Here is a 25,764-nt window from a genome sequence, read left to right on the forward strand (position 1 = left end):
CAATTCTTCTTCAAATGCTCCCTTGTCCTTTGGAGTTCCAACCTTTCTCTTGGTCACCATGCTCTTGGCAATTCTGGCAATGACACAGCCATTGATGTGAAAAGAATGCTAGATGGTGTAATAGGTGTTTTTGAAGGGAATGGAGAAAAAGAAAGACCAAGTGAAGAAGCAAAAAAGTAAGGAACCAAATTAATGTGGAAGCTGCTTCTAATGCTCTTTTCATATGCTTGGAGATTATTAAGAACCACTGATTCTCTGCTAACAGCACTTACTGCTAATTTTATATTTACTTTACTCCTATCCTCTCAAGATAAGTTTTAAATGCTTTAATCAGAAGAAGAAAAAAAATGTTTCTATAAGCACACTTGGTCATTAGCAATGTAACATGGAGAAGTATTAAGACACTCTTATTATTTGAAATGTAATATCCTCAGCATGTGATGTACAAATTTGGATATCCAGAATTAAATGTTTATGGAACAGAGATGCAACCACTTGTGTATAGTAAGGCACTAAACCTAATATTAGATATTTTAATTGTATTGCAGTTGCAATCGACATAATTCAAGTGACCAATATCTCACTCAGCATTAGCAATTTAGTTTCTTAGCACAAGGTAATTCAGTAAATAAAAACATCTGATGAATTGTTCAACAATTTTGTTGATTTTCCTTTCAACAACTAAATTTTACCATATCCATTTAGATGCAGAAGATAGCAACTCAAATAATCTGCAAACAGAAATAAGCTCCCTAAACCTGATTTTAAAATTTACCAGATATTTGATTTTGCCTTGATAGAATTTCATGCAAAAAGCTTAGTATGATACAGCAGCATCTCTCAAGAAAAACTTGGGCACATAAAAACCAATACAATTCATTGAAATCACAAAAGGGAAACATATTTCATATTGTTAACATACAAAGCTAAACTACACTAAGGTCATCTCAGAATAATTGTCATCAAACTAGTGGCACAGAAAACCTATATTCTATATCAAGTTCTTTACAAAATCAACAATTAGAGAATTATGGTTACTCTATCAACTCAAAGTTCACTGGGCTTGAAGGCAGTTCCAAGTGTTCTTCATTGTTGCAGTGTTCTGGAGAGCTGATCCCACTCCAATGCCACATCCGGGACCGCCCTTCAGGAATCGACAGCTCAGGTTCCTCGTCAGATTCCCAGCTCTCAGACTAGAAACGACAGAGTTAGATAGAAACATGACAAGGAGAGAAAGACCAAGACCAGGATAAAAGTTAAGGATCTACAATCGAACCTCAATTTTGATATTCAAAGGTAGTTCAGCTGAAACCTTCAAGTCCCTAAAACAATCTGATCAAATCAAGAAATTAAAGAATAAATATGTAAACTATGTTTCAACCAGAACTTCACAATAAAAAATAAAATTTTTTGATGCGATGTGAATATAAAGCAGCTTTACAAGTGTATCCAATTACCTAAAGTCACCTAGCAAAAATAATTCTTTTCACATTGACAAAAGAACGGAAGTGATTGGACAACTTGCTTAAGTTTTAAGTGCATCAAAACTTATGTAATAGAAAACTAGCATTCCCCAAGTCCAGCAACAACAAAACACAATAACCGAACACGAACTTGTAATCGTTACCATTCATTATGAAGCGAAAATCCAGAGCCTTAGATTGTGCTTCGACACACCTCCGATGATCGTGCCGGCACATCTCTTCACCAATTGCAGTAGGAAAAAGAGGTTCCTCCTCTCTCAATGACTTCAGGGTTTTCTTTTCCTTCATCTCCAGCAGAGGCAACTTCCCTGTGTTTGAAATGTCAGAAAGAACCTTCCTACTGCCACCACCACCGGTCTTCGATTTCCCAGAAGCCGTGTTATTCGCTGTCCTGATGTTACTGGATTCAAGATTCTTTGCCTTTGCAGAAGAAGAAACAAAAACGGCTCCGTCGTTCATAAGTTCGTGGTGGCGCTGCCATTTGTGTTGTGTTCAGGAGGTTGGAGATCAGGCAACCAGCACAGTGTGGAAGTTAGACTGGGTGGCGGAAGTGGCGGAAGTGGCGGAGGTATGGCGGTGCCGGCGGTCAAAGTAAGATTGTGAGAAACCGAAAGTGTTAATACTTAATACACACTCATCTTCCCCGTTTTTTAAATCGAGGGATTATGAGTTTATGACCGTTGTGGCAGTGAGAATGTCATAACTGCCCTCTACGCATAGTTGTAACCGAATCGGTAATCAGTCAAGTTACTGATTTATTAATTTATTGGTTTAGAGAATACAAAATTAAATTAAATTAGATATTTATAAAATTATGTAATTGAATGTATACTATATAATTATTATTTGTCATATATAATTATAAGGAGCATGATGGTTAAGTAGCAACAGAAAGATACTACAACACTAAGGTTCTTGGTTTGAACCTTGACAACAACATTTTGAAAATTTTTTCAAATAGACCGGTTCAGTTAGACCGATTTGCATTGATTTTGATCAGTTTTTTTTCGGTTTTTATTGGTTCACACCAGTTTTTTTTCTTGAATGGTTTAAGATTTGGTTCACCAATTTTTCAATCGAATCGGCCAATCCAGTTCAGTTTTAATTTATGCTTCTTTGCTTTTTCAAGATCGGATTTTTTCTTTATCAATAATGGTTAGACCGGTTTACACCGATTTTGATTGATTTTTTTCGGTTCTTATTGGTTCACACCAGTTTTCTTCCTTGAACGGTCCAAGGAGCAAACCAAATCGGCTTAGGATCTGGTTCACCGATTTTTCGGTCGAACCGGCCAGTCCAGTTCGATTTTAATTCATGCTTCTTTGTTTTTTCAATATCGAATTTTGTTCTTCATCAATAATGGTTAGAACTATGGGAAAATACTCTAATTCTGTCTTGGATTCTGATTTTATATTTGGAAAATTAATTTCGAAATTAGCTTAAAACTCATCTCACAATCTTCAATTATCTAGATCTAATTTGAATAAGTGACATATAATTCAACTAGTGATAATTCTTGAAGATTGTATGGCTTAAAATCAAAACTGTTCTTCACCTCTTCTCTTGATTAGTTGACCAAGAAATTGGCGATTACATGGGTTTAGAGAAATTAAATCACCAAGGAATTGAGGTTTGGTTATAAATGACTTGTTGTGAAAAGATTTTTGCATGAATTAAATAAGAAAGTATAAGCATTGTTCTTCCAAGAATTAAACATCTTCGAGACCTTCAACATTCTCATCTATTGATTTTCTTCCAACTTCAAAGCATTCTCTCATTCTCTTCCTCTGTGTTTCTTCTTTTCTTTAAGATCTACAATCCAAAATCTAAGGTTTGATCAATCTAATTAGAGATTTAATTAGACGTTGCTTGTCTCAATCCGTTAATCCTCGTGGAAACGATATCCACTCATCGTAGTATTGATGCCAGGGCATTTTGGCCAGTTTCACTGACCTTTTCTTTACTGTTTTTAGGGTAGTTTCATGTATTTCCTTAGAAAATAAGCTAGTTTTGGGTAGTTATTCACTTACATCTTGATTCAAGCATACATTGTGCACTTTACATGATTTCATGAGGATTTTGCATTAATTTAAGGACAAATTGGATGTTGCATTTCCCATGACTTGGATTAGAACTTTTGATGCACTTTATTGCTTGATTTCAGGACAAAGGAAGCAAAGAAGAACCACATTAGTGGCTACGTTAGTTACACTAACGTTAACACTAACGTGGAATGGGAGTAACTTGCAAAGTTAATGAGAAAAGTGATTGCCAATAACGCTCTCGAAGCCATCATTGCCCACGTTAAGAGTCACGTTAACTAAGTTAATGTGAATTCTAACGTGGAAGAAAGGAAATGGAGCCAACGTTAGAGACACTTAACATTATCACTAACGTTGGACCAAGCTCATAAGTGGCCACGTTAGTCACCACGTTAACTTAGTTAACGTGGCCTCTAACGTTAAGAAGAAAGGGGAGAAGCCAACGTTAGTGACATTCAACATTATCACTAACGTTGGCCAAGTCACACTAGGCCACGTTAACTCCCACGTTAACTCCCATGTTAACCTAGTTAACGTGGAAGTTAACGTGAAGCAGGGAGGTGACGTCAACGTTAGTGACACCCAACATTGTCACTAACGTTGGAAGGAGCCCACACATGCCACCATGAGCCACGTTAACTCCCACGTTAACTTAGTTAACGTGGAAGCTAACGTGGATAAAGGAATGTTGAGCCAACGTTAGTGACACTCAACTTTGTCACTAACGTGGGAGCTAAGGGGCACATTGAAACGTTAGTGACAATGTTAAGTATCACTAACGTTCTCGAAGGATGGCAAGCCTACGTTAAAAGAGCCACGTTAACTAAGTTAACGTGGACTCTAACATAGGGAAGGGGGAGGCTTCTCAACGTTATTGGGGTTGAGTCCCAATAACGTACGCGAAGGACAAAGAGGCAACGTTAGTGGCAACGTTTGTGCCACTAACGTTGAGGTTAACGTGGCTCTTACTTGGGTAAGGAACGTTAGTGAAAAAGTTGAATGTCACTAACGTTCTCGAACCTATATTTTCACTAAACGTTAACACCACTAACGCCCTGAGCAAAAGTCTCTGCCCACTTCACACTTTCTCTCTGCAAGTAAAGCCAAGCCCAATGAAGAAGATAACTGCTTCAAACTCAAGATCCAAAGGCCCAGACCCAAGACTTGAAGAACTAACTAGAAGAGTAGAAGAGTAGTATATATAGGAGTAGCTTTGAATTAATTAGAGAGTTGGAAAATAGAGGGAGCCTCTGGGCATAGAATTTGTAATTCAATCAATTAAGATTGCCAAGGAGATCAATGAGTGCATTGATTGAGGAAGAGATGAAAATGAAATTGATCCGGAGAATGTAACATCTCCTGAGCCCAATGAACTCCCCATTCTTGATCTTACCCATTCTCTTTAATTTCTGTCATTTACTTTTATGAGCAATTCCCCCATTCTCATTTACAATTCTGCAATTTACTTCAGTAATTTACTTTCAGTTCTTTAATTCTAGCATTTACTTTTTCTGTCATTTACCTTCCCGGTTCCCGCCATTTTATTTTCTGCAATTCTAAAATCAAATCCTGGATTCGCTCAACTAGAACATTCCTCTAATTAAAGTTGCTTGATCAATCAATCCTTGTGGGATTCGACCTCACTCTATTGTGAGTTTTTACTTGACGACAAATTCGGTACACTTGCCGAAGGAAATTTGTTATGAGACAAGTTTTCCGTGCATCAAGTATTACTTAAACGATCTTGTGCACTTGCCAGCATTCGTGAGCATTAGTTTTCGCTCATCATCCTGTCTATTATTCACTCCTATTGCGCAGATAGCATGTGCACAATCGCGTTGTTAGTCTATTTTGCATTCCGTGCCTACGACATAGGATAGGTTGAGAAATAATGAGATAATTCTTAAAATGGTAAAAAAAAAGTTGAAAATGATGTAAAAGTATAGCTAATTTTTTTTACATTGGAATGTTATTAGTGATAACACCGCCTATGCTACACCTACGGTACATAGCCAGTCCCAAACCCGGATAAAGAAGGAGGGTTGTGTTAGGCCTTCGATAGCCAACATAAAAATTTAGTTGAATCTTCATAACATGGATCAAAGGCATTATTGCGCTAAATCTAGGTCGTTGTCCGAAAGTAAAGCACTGTATAGCTCGCATACAGTGTCAAATGAGCGAGAGCTGTTGCATCGGTACCCTGGTGTAGTGTTAAATGAGCAAGGGTTCCCGCGTTTTCGTAAACGGACGAAGGTAAATAAGCTAGTTCACAAAGAAAATGGTAAGGTAAATTTGGAGCGACATAAGGTTGAGATTTAGGACATGGAACATAGGCACTCTAACAGAAAAATCCAAGGAGGTGGTAGATACCATGACAAGGAGGAAGATTAACATTATGTGCCTACAATAAACAAAATGGGTGGCGCGAAGGCTAGGGAGTTGGATACCTCCGAGTTCAAACTTTGGTATATAGGAAAGGTGAATCCATTTTAAAGATTTACCATATAAAGATCTTATTATCTTAATAGAGAAAAATGAAATATAAACTAAAACAACAGAACAAGTGAAAAATGATGTGATCACTATCATTTCAAAGTTATAAGGGAAAAGGTGTAACCTGGAGCATCATAGCCAAAAGTACCAGCAAATGTTGTCCAACTATATGAACCAGGCTTGAGAAACTTAGCAGTCCCAAAATCTGAAACATGAGCTTCATACTCTAAATCCAACATAAAGGCCTATAAGCACACTCTCTTGGATAACTTAGCAGTCCAACTATCATTTATATTTATTTCTAAATATTCATTAAAATAATTCAAGGATACATCAGCTAGTCATTGATTAGAAGTTCTCGTGTTAGAAGATGAGTTCTTAGCTGCTACTCATTGATTAGAAGTTCTGTATACTAGTGCAGCTAAAGGAAAAAGTTTTGCAGACTAGAAGAAAGCATGAATAAACATATTTTCTCCCATGACCGAGATATTTTGTCTGTTTTGTATCGCTCTCATTCTTTAAATAAATGCATCATAGTATTTCACTGAATTCAATGTAACTTTCAAATGATGTATAATATCCATGCTTAATTTAGATACCTGAACAACTAGGAAAAAGGGAAATTTGACACCCAACACCTCAAGCAAATTATCCAATGCATCATGGAACTCCTTCTCTATAAGAATTGAAACAAAAACATTTTAAAGATTTCTGCATTACTAAAATTTGATTCTGGTCTGAGATCATCCATAAAAGGAAACCTGTGTAATCAAAACCATATCCTGGTTGAGGTTTATCACTGAATCCAAATCTTATCCAATCAGGTGCAAAGCAATGAAACCCTGCATCTGCCAACTGTAAAAAAAAAGAGAGGAAAAAGCATATATATGTTGAACAAAAACTGAAATAGTAAAAGTTACCAGGTACAAAAAATTATGTAGAGTTACCAGGTAATCGGAAACTTCCTCAACCTGGTCCATAGAGCAACTTTCAAGAGAGACAATCCCAGCCAGTCGGAGCAAAATTCAACTCTAGATAGCATAACTTCACGGACAAACCTTCCGAAGACAAGTAACAACCTTCACAATTATAAGAGTTCAGTGTCCTGTCGACATTCAAAGGTTTTAACTTAGGATTATACATCCTTAAATCAACGTGTAGTTGTTCAACATAAAGGTTCGAATCTGCCTTTATGACTTCAGGTTTGCCATCCTTTGACCAAAGAAGCACGCTTTGATGCACAGTAGAAGGTACAACCCCTACACCATGGATCCAATAACAAAGCATTATAACTAGCCTTTGATGGAACCACCACGAACACAGTGTTTCGTTCAGATGATCTAACCTTCACAATCAGAGTAACCAACCCTTTTGCTGGAGTCGAAGCCCTACTAAAATCTGTCACGGCAATGTTTGTGGGGACCAAGTCATCAAGATGTTTACCCACCTTTATTAACATCCTCTCAGGCAACAAACTGATTGCCGCCCCGCCATCGATCAGGACTTTGTTTACTTTGATCCCACTCAAAGTGGTAGTTATATGGAACGGGCAGAGATGAGACATTTGTTTTTCAGTAGGTGATGGGGGAGAATCGTTGGTTATGAATTTCACAAAAATAATCACGTTGCAAGTATAGATCTAAACTGACAATTAAACCTCAATCAAATTTAATTTGTTTGTCACAAAAGTAAACCCAATAAAAATCAACCGAAGTATTAAACCTCGGGTCATCTCTCAAGGAATTGTAGGGAAGTGTACTTATAATTGGTTATGGGATTTTATCTTTTTGGGTTTTGAAATAAGGAACAAGTAATGTAAATATCAAGAAAATAAAATAATAATTAAGAAAAGTCTTAGCAAGGATTGATAAATGGAATTCTTATCCCCATTATCATAGTCACTTGTGATAGTAATTGCCTTTTGCTCTCACTTAGTTAACCTCTAACAATTGAAGGTAAGTCAAGTGAGAAAATCAACTTAAATTCACAAGTCCTAATCAAAGACTAGAGTTAGTGAAGCTCAAGCCAACTAGCAAGTTTCAATCACCAACCAACAAGAGACTTATGATGATTCAAAAGTCTCCAATTAATCAATTCAAGCTAAGAGTATAAAAATCTAACTTAAAACCTTCCCAAGCATTTTATCAAACACTTGGAAGACACAACATAAAAATATAGAAAACTAACAAGGAATATTAAATCTAAACAACCAATTGCAAACATCAATAATAACAAACGAAGAAAGGAACAATAATTGTGAAATACCTCAAATTGCATTAAATAGAAAATTGAATCTAACATGAGAATTCATAAACTAAAATAGCAACATAAAGTAATCAACAAGGGAAATAAATAAACTAGAAAGTTAGAATAATTAAAAGTAGAAGAGAAAGTAAATTAAACTAAGATAGAAATCTGAAATTGAGAAGAATTAAAACTAAGAAACCTAAAATCTAGAGAGAGGAGAGAGCCTCTCTCTCTCCCTAGAAAACTACATCTAAAACCTAAAATTATGTGAATCAAAGTTGAATGATTGATTCCTTCACTCTGTAGTCTCTAATAAGTGTTTTCGGGCTTGAAACTGGGCCAAAAACAGCCTAGAAATTGTCCCTAGCGTTTTCTGATACGTGTAGCACGTGGCTCTGTCACGCGCACGCGTACGCGTCGCCTAACTGCATGGCAAATTGCATATCATTTTGAAGCCCCGGATTTTATCTTTCTAACGCAACTGGAATCGCCTCATTCGGACCTCTGTAGCTCAAGTTATGATCAATTTAGTACGAAGAGGTCAGGATTGACAGCTTAGCAATTCCTTCAATTTCTTGTATTCCTTCCACTTTCACATGCGTCCTTTCCATCCTCTAAGTCATTCCTGCCTTATAAACCCTGAGAACACTTGACAAATATATCACGGCATCGAATGGTAATAAGAGAGGATTAAAATTAGCAAATTTAAGGCCAAAGAAGCATGTTTTCTATCATAGCACAAAATTAGGAAGGAAAATGTAAAACATGCGAATTCTATGAATAAGTGTGAGAATAGTGGATAAAATCCACTCAATTAAGCACAAGATAAACCCTAAAAATGGGGTTTATCAATCTCCCCACACTTAAACATTAGCCTGTCCTCATGCTAAGCTCAAGAGAACCAAAAGAGTGAAGGTAGAATGGTAGAACTTATGCAATGCAACCTATCTGTATGAATGCAACTAAATGCAAAATGCTCTTACGTACTTGGTTAAAAGTAAGCAAATTTTTCAAGAAGAAATATGAACTGGATCTCACTAATTCAAATCATAAAATAAAGTACAAGTAAACTTGCAGAAGAAAATAGCTCATGAAAGCCGGGAACAAAGAATCGAGCATCGAACCCTCACTAAAAGTGTATACACTCTAATTACTCAAGTGTTTAAGGTTCGATTCTCTCAATTCTCTACTAACCTTACTTTCTAAGACTTGCTCTTCTTCTACCAATCAACAAATAATTTGATGCACAAATAGACATATCAAGAGGTCTTTTAAGGGTTGTAATGGGTTTAGGGTCAATGTAGGATTGTATTTGGCCAAGTGGACTAAAATCTGAATCCTTAATTAATTTAAACTTTCCACCTAACTTAAGCCAATCCATTTAATCAGAATATAAAACCTAACTATCCATTAACTATGTTTTGCCACATATCCATGCATCCCAATTTGAGTACAACTCATATGCATTGCTAACACCATTTACTTTGGGGCATTTTGTCCCCTTTTTATTATTTGCTCTTTTTTTTTTCTTTTTTCTTTTTTTTCCTTTTTCCTTTTCTTTTCTTTTGTTTTTTTTTCAATGCATATGATTAAATTATTGAATGCAATAATATGTGCTCAACTATTATTTTGCACATTTTCACAAGAATATACAACACCCAATTCTCAAACCAAATTTTTCCAAACCCAACTTCCCCACACTTAAATCATGAACACTCTCACTAGTCTAAGCTAACCAAGGATTCAAATTAAGGACATTATTGTTTTGCGCTTAGAGTTATTGATGAGGTAAAGTAAAGAATAAATGGGGTTAAAAGGCTCAACATTGGTTTACAAAGGATAATGAAAAGGTTAAGGCCATATGGGTATGTAAGCTCAGTGAAACAAGGCCTCAATCATGTAAGTGCATGCATACATCAAACAATGGAAATATAGAATTAATCAAGACAAAGATCACAATTTTAGAGAGAACAACACACACCAAAAATAAAATATTGGTTGATAAAATGCAACCAATCGAATAGGCTCAAAATCTCACTGGTTTTGTGTTCTAGCTCTAAACCATGTTCCAAAATAAATTTCTTCAAGCAAGTTTAACAAAAATTTTAATTCAAATTAGTGAAATGCTATAAAAAGTTTCTTGAAAAAAAATTCGTCACTTCAACCAAGTAGTGGTAAAATATGCAAGCAAACATGCAATCAAACATACAAATGCAACAATGAACTAACAAAGAAAATAAAACATTAGTGTTGAGAAGAAAATAACTAACCCACAGAAGTCAATATCGACCTCTCCATACTTAAAGATTACACCGTCCTCGGTGCATGCAAAGAGGTGCAAGTGGACAGGTTGCTACACTGATGCTTTTCTCCAAAGATTGTGCAGATGGACTTGTCTGTCGTCCCATTGAGAAGCTTTTCCTTTCCCTTTTTTGGTGGCCATCCTGAAAGAAGAGGAAAAAGAAGAAAATTAACCCAGAAATAACGATAAGAAAACAAATAAAATATGAGTAGGTTAATGCCAAATAATGAGGGTCTCAATTACATGGTAGCTACAACATGCAAGTGAGAAAACAATAGAAGCAAATGGCATATCAATAGTGCAAAAAATTGCAACAATGGGGGAAAGTGTGGATCATGAAAGACAGTGTAAGTGCACATCAATGCAAATGGAATACAAATTTCATAAAAAAATTAGCATTGATCTATGAATAATAATACCCAACAATTTAAAACAAGTCACGAAGCACCAAAATAACGCAAGAAAAGATGCAACAGTTTAATAAGACATTTAACACCAATGGAAAAAAAATAAACTTAGAAAAGAAAATAAAAACATGAACAAAATTAAAATGCAAGGCAGAAAAGTATGCAAATGTAGTAAGTAAAAGAAATTGAAAGGGAATATGGAGGAGAATGTAAAGAAATGAAGAAGAAGAACATAAGAAAGGAGGAAGAAAGAGGGAGAAATGATAAGAGAACAAGAAACAGACGCGACGCGCGCGCATGCATCACGCGGATGCATGAAAACAGAAATGGCCATGTGACGCGTAAGCGTCGCCCACGCGTACGCGTGGGTGCCCGAAGAAGAAAAGTGACGCGCGAGCGTCGGTCACGCGTACGCGTGACAACTCGTGCGATTTCAGCACAGTGGTAGCCCAATATTCTGTTCAATTCGATCTTTTACGCCGATTTTCATGCCCACGCATACGCGTTGCTGACGCTTACGCGTGGGTTGAAAAATTTGCAGGGAACGCGTACGCGTGAGGCACGCGTACGTGTGGGGTGGCTTGTGCGCCACGCACCCCTCCCGCGCGTTTCCATCACAACTCCCTGTTCATTTTATTAATATTGCGAACCTGCATGTGACGCGTGCGCGTCATCGACGCTTACGCGTCGATCGCAGATTTTTTTTAGACAACTAAACCATGAATTAAACGAAATAAAAATATCTAAAAATAAAAATAAAAATCTAACTTATTACTAATATAAATAAAAGGGGAAATTAGAAAGAATTTACCATGGTGGGGTGTCTCCCACCTAGCACTTTTAGTTAAAGTCCTTAAGTTGGACATTTGGTGAGCTCCTTGTCATGGTGACTTGTGCTTGAACTCATCTTGAAACTTCCATCAACGCTTGAACTTCCAATAAGCTTCAACATCTCCAAATAAATTCACCAAGCCTTGATGAAGTTCTCCACAAGCTTTGAGCTCCCAAAATTGATCCTCTTGTATGCCTGGATCCCAAATCTTGTTTCTCCACTCGTCTGTCAGTTGATCATCATCACTCCAACCGGGTGACAAGCAATCTGAATTCTCAATGCAATACCAAACTCTTCTCTTAGATCTAACCAAATGTTCACTAGTCCCACCCTTGTATCTAGCTCTTGAAATATCAACCTTGACGAGCCTTGATTTGCAACTCCAACCACTAAACATCCTTCTCTTACGCTTAATTCCACAGAGCTCCCTAAGTTGGCCGTTCGTTTAAAGAATACCATACTCAAGTGGGACAGTAAAGCGAATAGAGATAAGTTTTACCCACTCAAATGAAGGAGTAGATGACAACCTAGGTAGAGAAGTCTCCAACGTTCTTGACAAAAGCGTACTCAACTCCCGTCCAACCTTTGCGAAGGACTTCCACTTCCACATCATTCTCAAACTTACTCATAGAAGGTTCTTCATACCCAAGGAGTTCATTTGCGGAAGTAGATTCATCACTAGAAAGACTTGACTTATGATCATCATCACCAAAGGAACTTGCTTCTTGATCTATCCCATCCAATTCTTCATAGGGAATATGCCATGGAGGTTGTGCACTAGCCTTCTTGACATCAATTTCAATCTTCTTGGAGGAATACTCTACAACTCGTGATTCCCATGGAGGTTCGGCATCTCCTAAGTCTTCGACCACTTCTTCCTCTTCAACTATTACGGCTTCCTCCACTTGTTCCAATACAAAGCCACAATTCTCACTTTCCACCAGAGTTTTTAGTGTCTCCTTCATGCTACGCTCTTCTATTGGTTCTTCACATGTAGCCATGGGAGTACGTTGAGTATTGAAGCGCAGAGAGGCTAAATTACCTACTACCTCGGTCAAGGTAGCTATGAACTCTTGTGTCGTCCTTTGCACCTCTCTTTGCTCTTGAAGAAGAACACTTAGAGTGTCATCCATTGGAGATTGGGGTAGATATGAGGGTTCATTACTTGGGAAGAAAGGTTCATGATATGAGGGGGGTTCATCATAATAAGGGTGTGGTGGTTCAACACTCGCCATCTTTTCCACTTGTTGCACAACACACTTCAATCCCTTGTTCTCAAGTTGAGATTCTTTAGCCATGAGAGCTTCGTGTGCTTTCCGGTTTCCCACTTGCTCCAATTGATGAAGGGTTGCTTGAAATTGATCCAGTGTTTCTTTGAGACGATCCCTTGACTCTTGTTTCGCTTGAATAACATGATTAGGATCATATGGCTCTTGGATTGATGGATATGGATATGGTGTATATGGAGATGGTGGTTCTTGGGAGTAATTGGGTTGGAATTGGGGTGGCTCTATGTATGGTTCATATGGCTCATAGGGTAGTTGGTATGGTGGATAATGGTTAGGATCATATGAGGGTGTTTGGTAGTAGATGGCTTGCGAGTATGGTAGTTCAAAACTATGTTGAGGAGGGGTTCATAGGCATATGGTGGGCCTTGTTGGTAACTACAAGGGGGTCCACCATATCCATTGTCTTGGTACGCACCTTGGAATGGCTCTTGCTAATAGTAAATTGGTGGAGGTTGATTGTCATGAAAAGGTCCACCATAACAATTGTATTGGGATGTATCGTAGAATGGTTGTTGCTCATGGCACATTGGAGGATGTTGTTGTCGAAAGGGTTGATCAAATCCTTGTGGCTCTTCCCATCTTTGGTTGTCCCAACCTTGATGCATGTTCTTATTGTAGCTTCCATTCCCTAACATAATTGTGACCAAACTCGTAGCCAAAGGGATGAGAATTCATAATAACAAAAGAAAGTAAAAACAAAAACTAATAAGAAAATAATGAGAATAAACTCCTAAAACTAGAAACAACTAACAAAGAAACGAAAAAGCAAAATTATTCACAATACTCACAATAACCAATAATAAGGCATACGTTTGCAATTCCCCGGCAACGGCGCCAAAAATTGATGGGGAAAAATCGTCGGTAAAGAATTTCACAAAAATAATCGCGTTGCAAGTATAGATCTAAACCGACAATTATACCTCAACCAAATTTAATTTTTTTGTCACAAAAGCAAACCCAATAAAAATCAACCAAAGTATTAAACCTCAGGTCGTCTCTCAAGGAATTGCAGGGAAGTGTACTTATAATTGGTTATGAGATTTTATCTTTTTGGGTTTTGAAATAAGGAACAAGTAATGTACATAACAAGGAAATAAAATAATAACTAGAAAAGTCTTAACAAGGATTGATAATTGGAATTCCTATCCCCATTATCATAGTCACTTGTGATAGTAATTGCCTTTTGCTCTCACTTAGTTAACCTCTAACAATTGAAGGTAAGTCAAGTGAGAAAATCAACTTGAATTCACAAGTCCTAATCAAAGACTAGAGTTAGTGAAGCTCAAGCCAACTAGCAAGTTTCAATCACCAACCAACAAGAGACTTATGATGATTCAAGAGTCTCCAATTAATCAATTCAAGCTAAGAGTATAAAAATCTAACTTAAAATCCTCCCAAGCATTTTATCAAACACTTGGAAGGCACAACATAAAAACATAGAAAACTAACAAGGAATATTAAATCTAAACAACCAATTGCAAACATCAATAATAACAAACGAAGAAAGGAACAATAATTGTGAAATACCTCAAATTGCATTAAATAGAAATTGAATCTAACATAAGAATTCATAAACTAAAATAGCAACATAAAGTAATCAACAAGGGAAATAAATAAACTAGAAAGCTAGAACAATTAAAAGTAGAAGAGAAACTAAATTAGACTAAGATAGAAATATGAAATTAAGAAGAATTAAAACTAAGAAACCTAAAACCTAGAGAGAGAAGAGAGCCTCTCTCTCTAGAAAACTACATCTAAAACCTAAAATTATGTGAATCAAAGTTGAATGATTGATTCCTTCACTCTGTAGTCTCTAATCAGTGTTTTCGGGCTTGAAACTGGGCCAAAAATAGCCTAGAAATTGCCCCTAGCGTTTTCTGATACGTGCAGCACGTGGCTCTGTCACGCGTACGCGTCGCCCACGCGTACGCATCGCTGAACTTTCACAAGGTCATGCGTACGCGTGATTCACGTGTATGCGTCATCTAACTGCATGGCAAATTACATATCATTTTGAAGCCTCGGATGTTAGCTTTCCAACGCAACTGGAACCGCCTCATTCGGACCTCTGTAGCTTAGGTTATGATCGATTTAGTGTGAGAATAGTGGATAAAATCCACTCAATTAAGCACAAGATAAACCCTAAAAAGGGGGTTTATCAGTAGGTCGAAGGAAATACCCCAGCTCATCTTCAATTCGGATAAAGGAAAAGGCTTCCTCATCCTCCAAATCATAATCTTCTTCTGGGTCACCTTCATATTCCCCCAGATATTCGGTTGGAAAGATCGAAATCGTTCCAATCATGTCATCATCCCCTTCATCAAAATATTCTTCGTCGACATCAACTTCTTTGTTTTTCTCGACCCCTGAGGATTGAGCTACTGCTTTTTCCTTTTCCATCTTTGCAGGAGACAGAATTCCTTTTGGACAAGTCCCTCCATCAGAAAAAAAGACAATCCGAGAATGCACGGAGGGCGTTGCCCCCTTGCTTACTTCTACATGGGGCTTTTTATTTTGATTGAAATTTCTCCTTCCCCCTCGACCTCTTGGATAACCTCTGGCTCTACCACGAAAGTGGGAATATTGGTTTCGAGGAGGTCCTCGATTTTCTCACTGTGGATTGCGTCGATAAAGGGCATCCCGCTTCTGGAACTCTTGACAGTTCCGAATCCATTGGACACCTATAGCCTGAGATCGGCTCAAAGGTGTAACCATATTTTGTTGAGAGGCCTTAGAGGTTTGACCTTCAACACGTCGAATCGGCTGCCTCTAGCATGCCTGTTCTTCTCTATGAGCTAATTCTTTCTTCATCCTCTCTTTTTCAAAAATCGCCGCCGCTTCAGCATCAAAAACGGCGTTACACCGTGGACACAGAGATACGTCCCGGTCTTTAATCTTTGGCTGCACTAGAAAGTCCAACAAACCATCTCCCGCATGGGGATACACCAATCGAACTTGTGACTGTGACTCAAAATCATCAAGAGCCATGTCAAAATCATAAGACATTCCTACCATGTTCACCCCGAAACACGGTTCGACGAAACTAGCCTCAGCATCGAAGGGATCAACATCAACCTTCATTTCTTTCTTTCCGTCATCGAATTTCAATTGTCCCTCCATTATTGTTTCCTGAATTAAGTCCCTGAGACGAATACAACTGTTAGTCGAATGACTTGTTGCTTGGTGAAATTTACAATAAATTTTTCCTTTCAAATATTTCACCGAAAGTAAAGTTCTACCCCAGGCAAAATTAACTGTTTATCTTTAAGCAACATATTGAAAATCTTATCAGATTTCGAAATATCAAAACTGTATTTCTTTCCACTTTTTAGTTTTGAATCATTCGAATTTTCATTACCAGGAAGCTTTTTAAATAAGGAACAGACATATGGAGGACCTTTCTTAAGTTCAGCCAAATTGACCTCTGTTTCAAACTCAAGTTCCTCTTCTGAGGACTCCATATTCACATAAGCAACTTTTTCTTTCCAAGTAAAAGGTTTACTCTTTAATCGTTGCTCACTCTTATGTTTCTCCTTCTCCTTTTTCATGAGTTCGGTTTGGCGAACCTTTTTCAGCCAGATGGGCTAGATCAGGGATATGCACATTAAGTAGCTTTCTACGCATATAAAATCTCAGCTCCATAGTAGCTATTTTCACTACTTTGCTCTCAGGTAATGAAATATAACATCTACTTCTAGCATTCTTGAAACGTATCATATAATCATCGAACACGGATTATAGTAAAAGGTAATAAAAGTTGCATGATCTAGCTTGTGTTCATCCTGTTTACACATTCAAAATTTCATACTTGGAAGATTTTGAACACAGAACCAATCTACCTAACACAGTACAAAAAAATTCAGCTATATACATCATCCTTAACTTTCATGTTGCTTTAGCATTTCAAGGGTAACACAATGCAAGTAATCGTCCCGACAACCAACGAAAATGCGGCCTCCAATCATTAACGGCGAAGAGAATATATCGCCGAGCAAGTCAAGCCTTGCAAATTCCTGCACATCAATTTTCTGTCAAATTGTGTCGTCAGAGGAATTCAGGTTCTCTCTAAGTAAGTGTATTCTTCCAGAACTTGAACAAATGCAGATTAACCTGAAAAGAAAAAAGGAAAAAACAAAATGCTTGAACTTTATGTATAAGATAAATTTACCTCTTTAATTTAGAAAAAACCAATTAGATTAACATGTCTGAGGAATGTGAGGCATCATCAGAGACTAGCTGCAAGTGCTCATCAACATAAGCAGATGAAGTTATTGGATCTCCAACATTGTGTTCCCATAATAAATCCCCATTCTCCTGGAGTTAATACAACATAAGTATAAAAGAAATATAGACCCAAAATCAATAATTTACATTGGTCTTTTTTACATGGAACTACATTTAGTAGAGCTAGTATTCATTGGTATTTAACTGAACATAAATGCAGCAATTGTAGTTCATGTCTTGTATTATTGTAAAATGATTTATTATTTTTGCTCAAAAATTGTCTTGAGAAACTTTTGGTTATAAACTGTATTATATCTAAAATAAGATAATCCAACTATAAACACTAAAACTACTATGAATACAACACAGTAAATTCACCTTTAAGTGATAGAGGGAGAAGGAGGTGGAGAAAAAATATGAAACAAGTTTATTGACTAGTTCTCACCGGTTTGAAAGAGTACACGCTTCCCTTTCTGGAGCATACTAGCACCTACAATGGAATAAACAAAACGATTACTAATATAGATAAACGTTTCAATGAATTTGTTTTGTCAAATTTTAGCAAATCGATGGTGGTTCGATATCTAGTGGTCTGGGAGCGAAACCTACTCCTCTGTGTAGGTACCAGTTTTCTAAAAGTGCATCAAAGCGTATGTCTTCGATTAGATGTGTATCGAGATGACAAATAAATAAAGGTTTGTAAAAGGATAAAGAAGTTTAAAACAAACAATTTCAAAAAGTAAATTGACTGAAATTGAAAGATTTTCTTTGAAAATAAAAGAAAGCAATAAAGTGTCTTCGAGTGAGTCAAAGGACTTTGACATGAAAATTAAAAGTGCAGAAATATAAATTGGACATTGAAATTAAATGGTACTTGGAAGATAAACTTGCTTGAAAAATAAAGTTTACAAAAAAATAAATTGAAAGAGTAAAACATGGAAGGAACCCTACAGAAAAGTAACTCAATCGCAGACTCAGGAATTCTTTGGGGATGTGAGTGTGCTTGAGTGTTTTCTGAGTTAAAGTTCCAACCCTTATTCCTTAAAACTTTCTAGTATTTATAATCTTCTTTTGTAACTGACAATTAATTACGGAATAACAATTTTGAATGCCTACACCTGGATAACCACTCCCGTTTCTTTGCCTGTAAATATTACCCATGATTTCCTCACGTGATGAAAGCATTTAACTTCTCCACTACCATAACTGCTCGATCCACCTATTCGAATATCTGGTTCGATTACTTATCTCGAATATCCGTCTAGTTGGACCCATCCAATTTAATGAAGCATTTCGAAATCGAACCCGTGTCGAGTTCCTCTTCGAATTGACCCACCTTAATCGAAAGTATTTCTTCGACTAACAAATTGCCCCCTTGGATTAATGTGTTTGCCTTAAAAAATATTAGAAGATAAAACACTTAATCCAAATTCAAATTTCAAACTATTAAATCAGTAATAATTACTATTTAACTTCCCATTAATACTGATCCACTCGACACGTTTCCCGAAATGTACGCTTTCTCTCTCCACCTCTTCGCCTTCTTCGGGAAGTTACCTTTTTTCACATTCCTTCTATAATAACGGGCACAACAACACTTCCTTTAAATTCAATATTTTCACTCTTGTTCAATTTTTCGAACTCTCTGAATTTCTTTCGCACCAGTTTTTCTTGCATAACCCTTAACCTTCAAAACTTCCTTTTCTAAGTTCTGCAATGGCTGCTTCCTCTTCTCACGCCGCTGCTCAAGACAAGGGTAAAGGTCTCGAAGTAGCACCACCAGCTCCACCAGCCCTCCATGTGCTAAATCAAGTCAATGATGAAGTCATTGATGACCCACAGCTTCAGGTTAATGATACTAGAATCTTGATCCCTTTTACAGTGAACGGAAATACACACTGTTTCTTTGGGCCTGTCGAATCCCTAGAAAGAGCGAATAAGAAATTACCTTTCTTTCCTAGCGCTCAAGGAGAAGACTTATTGATCAATCAAGCCATTGATATCTCTTTCTTCATTCATCAAAAAACCCTTCAAGAATAATCCAAAGATTAACCCTCGAGGTACTGACTTCACGGCCTAGTACCAACGCCTTGCTCCTTCAAAAAGCGCTGCCTGGGGGCTCTGGGGATCCAAGAATTCCTAAGGCTTTCTCACTTCTCACTTACAATACTCCCATGGATGATTGGAGCTGTGACTTGTTTTTGGAACAGGACGATCAACAACTTCCACCTTCCATGTGGAATGATTGGTATGTCTCTTTTGGATGTAGCCGCTATTACAGGGCTTCCAATAAACCCTCCTGACTGTACTTCTGACATGCAACCCAAACACCAATACACTATCTGATACGTGGTCAGGAGAGCATTTTCGTTATCTTAGAGCTAAGGGACGGAATGATAATCTTGTCATATTCAAGGATCTGAAATCTAGAAGAATTGTGCCATACCAGTCTTGGACATCTAGAAGACCAATAGTCCGTCTCAAAAACAGTGGTGCTGAAAGGACAACAATTCATAAAGGCCATTGGGCTAAGGCAAGACAACAAGAAGTCCAATAAAGCTTTTCAAATTCAATCAGAGGTATATTTTATTATTTATTTTTGAATTTTTATGCCTTTATTTTAAGTTTGTTTTGTTGTTAGAGTTTGTTGGGAGATTTGATTTACTTTTGATTTGTTTACTAGTATTTTTAGGAATTTTAAATTTAAGTCAAATCTGATCTAATCTAATAAGATCAAATCTGATTTGAATTTGTTATCATATCTTTAGGATTTTAAAATTTAAATCAAATCTGATCTAATCCAATAAGATCAAATCTGATTTAAATTAGTTATCTTATCTTATCCTTTAACTAGTTTGTTAGGAGTCTATTTAAACACCTTTGGTGAGACAATTTACATAACTTTTGATGAATAAAATTTTTTTAGTGCTTTATGCACGTTTTTTTTTAGTGTGATTAAGTGAGGTGAGTGATTTGCTTCGCTTGTTGCATGGAGAAAATTGAGTGATTCAATTTTCATCCCTCTGATCTAGGTTGTCAAGGACAAGTTCTTTGAAGGTCCAGTAGGGAATTCCTTCTGGTGACCTGGGTTGCTAAGAACAGGTGTCTTAGAGGTCTAGTAGGGAAAACTTTTTATCTATCTTTTATGTTTCCGCTGTGTTTCTTTATGCCAATAAATTCCTCTTCTTAATCCCATTCTTTTCTTGTCCCCCTTCCATTAAGATTTTATTACTTTAAATGTATTAAACCCCAACATAATTCATATCATAACCATTCCGACTTCTTTGCTTGTAAATATTACCCATAATTTCCTCACGTGATGAAATCATTTAACTTCTCCACTATCATAACTACTCGATCCACCTATTTGAATATCTGGTTCGATTACTTATCTCGAATATCCGTCTAGTTGGACCCATCCAATTTAATGAAGTGTTTTGAAATCGAACCCGTGTCGAGTTCCTCTTCAAATTGACCCACCTTAATCGAAAGTATTTCTTCGACTAACAGAATTACAAACAAAGACGGTAACAAATAAATTACCCTAAGCACTATAGCTATTATTCTAATTCTCACAATATTTTGTAGATCCCACCAAAAGGACATGAAGTGGTAAAGTGGAAGATATTGAATTCATGAAAATAAAATTGAGAATTAGCTAAGTAATAATCTAAGAGTATGACATACCTCATGAGGAAGCGTAGAAGGCATGCATGGCCCAGAAAATATAGGTCCATCAGTTGTTTGCTGAGCAAAAATTCACCACTAATGCAAGTTAAAATTACTTCCATAATCTTGTAACATAATTTAGGATTGTAAACATAAATGAAGTTTATACCTTCCAAACTGTGGATCCGTTTGGATCCAATGCAAGAACATGGCCATCTACTAAGCAACATATTACTGCAACAAACGGCAAAAGAAAAGGGGAACATCTGGTATTTAAAAAGACAAACAACATTATCAAAAGGAAGAAACAGTGAAACAATAAATACTAGTTCCGATTTCGGTGATGGACAGAGAACCAAAGACAGGACGTCAAACCTGGATTTAGTAAGGGAACATTTCAGTCTGAGTAGAACAAGCAATGAACTTCTACACGTGGCAGAAGTAACAGACTAATGCATGTCTAATTCTAATGTTCAATCAAAGGATTAATCTCCTGGTATATGCTAATCAAGTTCAATTCTTTCTTTCTTCTTTTTTTTTTATATTTTTTTTAGGTTAACTACCAAAAATGTCCTCGAATTATTTAAACGGCTAACAAAAATACATTCGAATTTTACTATCGAGAAAAATGCTTTCAAATAATTTAAAAACACAACAAAAATATCCAACAGTAAATATATATTTTCAAAAAATATCTTAGAGATTGAATTTTAATGCAATTTTTTGCAAGTATAATTATAAAAATAAGATATTATTATACTTAAAATTTGGTGATTTTTTGTTAAGTATATATTTTTTTATAATATTTTTGTTAACAACCAATAATACTTTTAAAAAATCACAAAACAATATATACTTAACAAAAAATCACAAAATTTTAAGAATAATAATATCTCATTTTTATAATCATGCTTGTAAAAAATCGCATCAAAATTAAATCTTTAATGTATTTTTTTGAGAAATACATATTTAATGTTAGTGTTTTTGTAAGATTATCTAACATTAGAGATTGAATTTTGATACAATTTTTTACAAACATGATTAGAAAAATAAGATATTATTATCTTTAAAATTTAGTAATTTTTCGTTAAATATATATTTTTTTGTAATTTTTTTGTTAACAACTAATAATGCTTTTAAAAAATCACAAAAAAATATATACTTAGAAAAAAAATCTCCAAATTTTAAGAATAATAATATCTCATTTTTTTAATTATGCTTACAAAAAATCACATTAAAATTCAATCTCTAAGGCATTTTTTGAAAATATATATTTACTGTTGGACTTTTTTGTTGCGTTTTTAAATTATTTAAAAGCATTTTTGTCTATAATAAAATTCGGATGCATTTTTTTGTTAGCATTTAAATAATTCGGGAGCATTTTTGGTGGTTAACCTTTTTTCCTTTTTTGTTCATATTCATTACTCATTAGTTAAACGTCCTGACTGAGCTTCTCCCACAAGGTCAAGGGACACAGTTCACCACTTAGCACAAGCAATTTCAGTGAACTTTGACCCCGCAGGCCAACATGAGTTTGTAATCCAGGAAGAATTGTCTACATTAGCGATGGAACAGCTGTAAGCCTATTAATACTATAAGCCTGAAGAAAATCTATTACAGAATATATGTTTTCTTTGAGAACACTGAAAGGAGGAATAACTAACATACAAGCCGTCAAAATAGCACTGAAAAATTCTTGCAGGTGATCAACGAAGCTGAGTGATGTTTTAAACAACAATGATTCCTGCCCATTCAGAGGATACAATCCTTGCATCCAGAAAAAGCGATTTGAAAGACCTAGGAAGAATATGAAACATACTGTGAGAATATATATTATAATAGATTAAAAAGCATATGGTTCAGATTCATTTTAAGAACATTATTTTCAGACAAATTTCATTTTAATGTTTCTCTGAATTTTCTTAGATCTTCGCTTTTGATTTATTTTCTAGCTGGCAGAGAAGGCAAACAAGGAAAGTAAAACAGCAACTACACAAACCATGTGAAACTATATTAAAGAAATCTTGCTTAGTGTACTACAATAGTCACAACAAACAATATTAACAACTTACCTTGTTCAGTGCCACACACTCCTTTCGGCTTTCCAGTTGAACCAGAAGTATACATTAAATAATAGAATGAACTCTTCTTTTCATTGGCACAAGGCCATAACAAATCTGTCAAATCACTATATTCTTGAAGGCGTTCTTCAATGGAGAAGCTTAAAACAGGACAACTTACTGACTTTACCAGCCAATGCGATTGATCAAGCTGGTCCAACTCACTACCAAATGAAGATTTGGAACCTATAATGAGATCAGCGCTTGAGGAAGCGACAATCGACAATAACCTTTCCTTCGGCCAATAAGGGTCCAAAGGCAAGAAAGCCTCCCCGCATCTCAATACAGAAAAAACAGCTACAATGTATTCCACAAGGTGGCATATATATTCCCACTATCTTTGGCCTATACTCTTCACTCGAGTCAACCACCGACTCTGAGCTAGACACATTAGTTTCCAAGTTTTTAGCTGCATAAATAGTTCCCTTTTCATGGTTAACCACATTGTCACTGTTGGGAATAATACACCATTTCCCCTTGAGAAAATACATTTCACAGAGAAATAAAATAGACACAATCACAACACAAGAATTTAACGTGGAAAACCCCAATTACTGGAGAAAAAAACCACGGCCGTTGTCAAATGACAACTAGAGAATATCACTATGTGAAAATTGTTACAACACATAGACTTCTTTTTCTCTAACACCGGCACCCCAGTACACCCACACTCTCAAAGAAAATATTTAACTACACCTCACAACACTCTCTTAATCAAAGAGTATAGAGGAAAAGAAAAGTCAGATACAAGCTTTAAGTGTTTCCGACTGGTGCAAAAAATATGGAGAACTTAGCCTCATATTTATAGCCTAAGCCACCCACTCCATTTGCTATCCTAAGCAATGTGGGACTAATTCAACCAAATCCTAACAATCTCCACCTTGATTGAAATAGTCACACATCTTCAGCTTCCATAGTCAACACCGACAATTCTTTGCTGCCATTGTCCATTGTCTATACCGACAATCATAGTTCAGAGAACTATCATACTCCACCATGAAAGTATACTCACTTGAAATTAGACCACTCCAAGTATTTCGCCTTGGTACAGATCGAAACCTTGCTGAAAATTCATGGTGCAACTTCCAAATTGGCTTTTCCTGGAAGTTCTTAGCCATCGACATAACTCCGCCACACACCTTGCATCTCAATGCCAACCAATGCCCGTGTGCAATTGTGGACCCGATTGCCACAACTTATCCTTATCCATGGCAGTGCGGCAATACCATGAGGATACTTCTTATCTTCTACACCTTGTGCAAACCTGATTGTATCAACACATCCTTGACTTGTATTTGCCACAAGCCAAAATTGATTCTTCCATCAAATTTCTCTATTTCAAGCTTCACATCACTTGAATATCCTGACATTGTTACAACTGTATACTGGAATAGTATAACTCAACCGTAGACTGTGCACTAGGAAGGGTCCCCAGGAAAGAGAGGTGGGTCACAATGGACACACTTAAATACCAAGTCTTTCCTTAGCCAGAACCTTTCCAAACTGCACTCTCACAGTGTCACACTGCCTTCCAGCAACAACAACAGCAACCAAAGATCAACCTCAAGCCACAGGACAAAATTCTTTTCTGATGTGGAAGGTCAGACTAAGCTGCAACCACAGAGCATACTAAGAATAAATCCCACCGAACCGAAGCTCTGATACCACATGTTGAGAATAATACACCATTCCCCCTTGAGAAAATACCTTTCACATAGAAATAAAATAGACACAATCACAACACAAGAATTTAACGTGGAAAACCCCAATTACTGGAGAAAAAAATCACGGCCGTTGTCAAATGACAACCAGAGAATATCACTATGTGAAAATTGTTACAACACATAGACTTCTTTTTCTCTAACACCGGCACCCCAGTACACCCACACTCTCAAAGCAAATATTTAACTACACCTCACAACACTCTCTTAATCAAAGAGTATAGAGGAAAAGAAAAGTCAGATACAAGCTTTAAGTGTTTCCGACTGGTGCAAAAAATATGGAGAACTTAGCCTCATATTTATAGCCTTGGCCACCCACTCCATTTGCTATCCTAAGAAATGTGGGACTAATTCAACCAAATCCTAACAGTCACCTGCAGCACAAACACCGGATGTCAATGCTGCATATCAAGCACATTCATTCCACACCCTAACACATGAACACTAAGGGATGCCTGGTTGAGAGTAAAAATAAGGAAGAAAATTTCATACATAAAACTCATTCATAAAAGTTTCCATGACATAACTGTCCGTGGTAGAGTGAAAATTTCACTCAAATTAGTTACTAATTTGATTTGATATGTTACCATGTAAGCATGTGTAAACATTTTATATTACTTAGCCTCCAAGCTCATCCAACCAAAACGTATAAGCAGCTTTACAACTAAAATTAATTTCTAATCACTTTAACTAAATAAAAATTAAATTAAAGGAACACTTCGCTCCATAAACCAAGTAAGCAACATTATCCAGCTCATAAATCGAATTCAAGTCATCGAAAGCTTGAGTAGAAAAGCAATCAAATGTGTGAAGTAATCCCAACCAACAATCTAACTAACTAACTAACCAACCAACCAACCAACCGAGTAACTGAATTTTGTGTTTTTGGAGTGAATAACGAACCTTGAGGTTTGGGCGTGATAAGGTGAGGGTC

The 25,764-nt window shown here is 36.4% G+C and overlaps 1 pseudogene; it reads right to left on the reverse strand.

The window, feature by feature from the left end:
• On the reverse strand, positions 16,868 to 23,714 carry LOC107606918 (annotated as a pseudogene).

This window comes from Arachis ipaensis, chromosome B07 (assembly GCF_000816755.2).
Source record: "Arachis ipaensis cultivar K30076 chromosome B07, Araip1.1, whole genome shotgun sequence".
Taxonomy (NCBI): domain Eukaryota; kingdom Viridiplantae; phylum Streptophyta; class Magnoliopsida; order Fabales; family Fabaceae; genus Arachis; species Arachis ipaensis.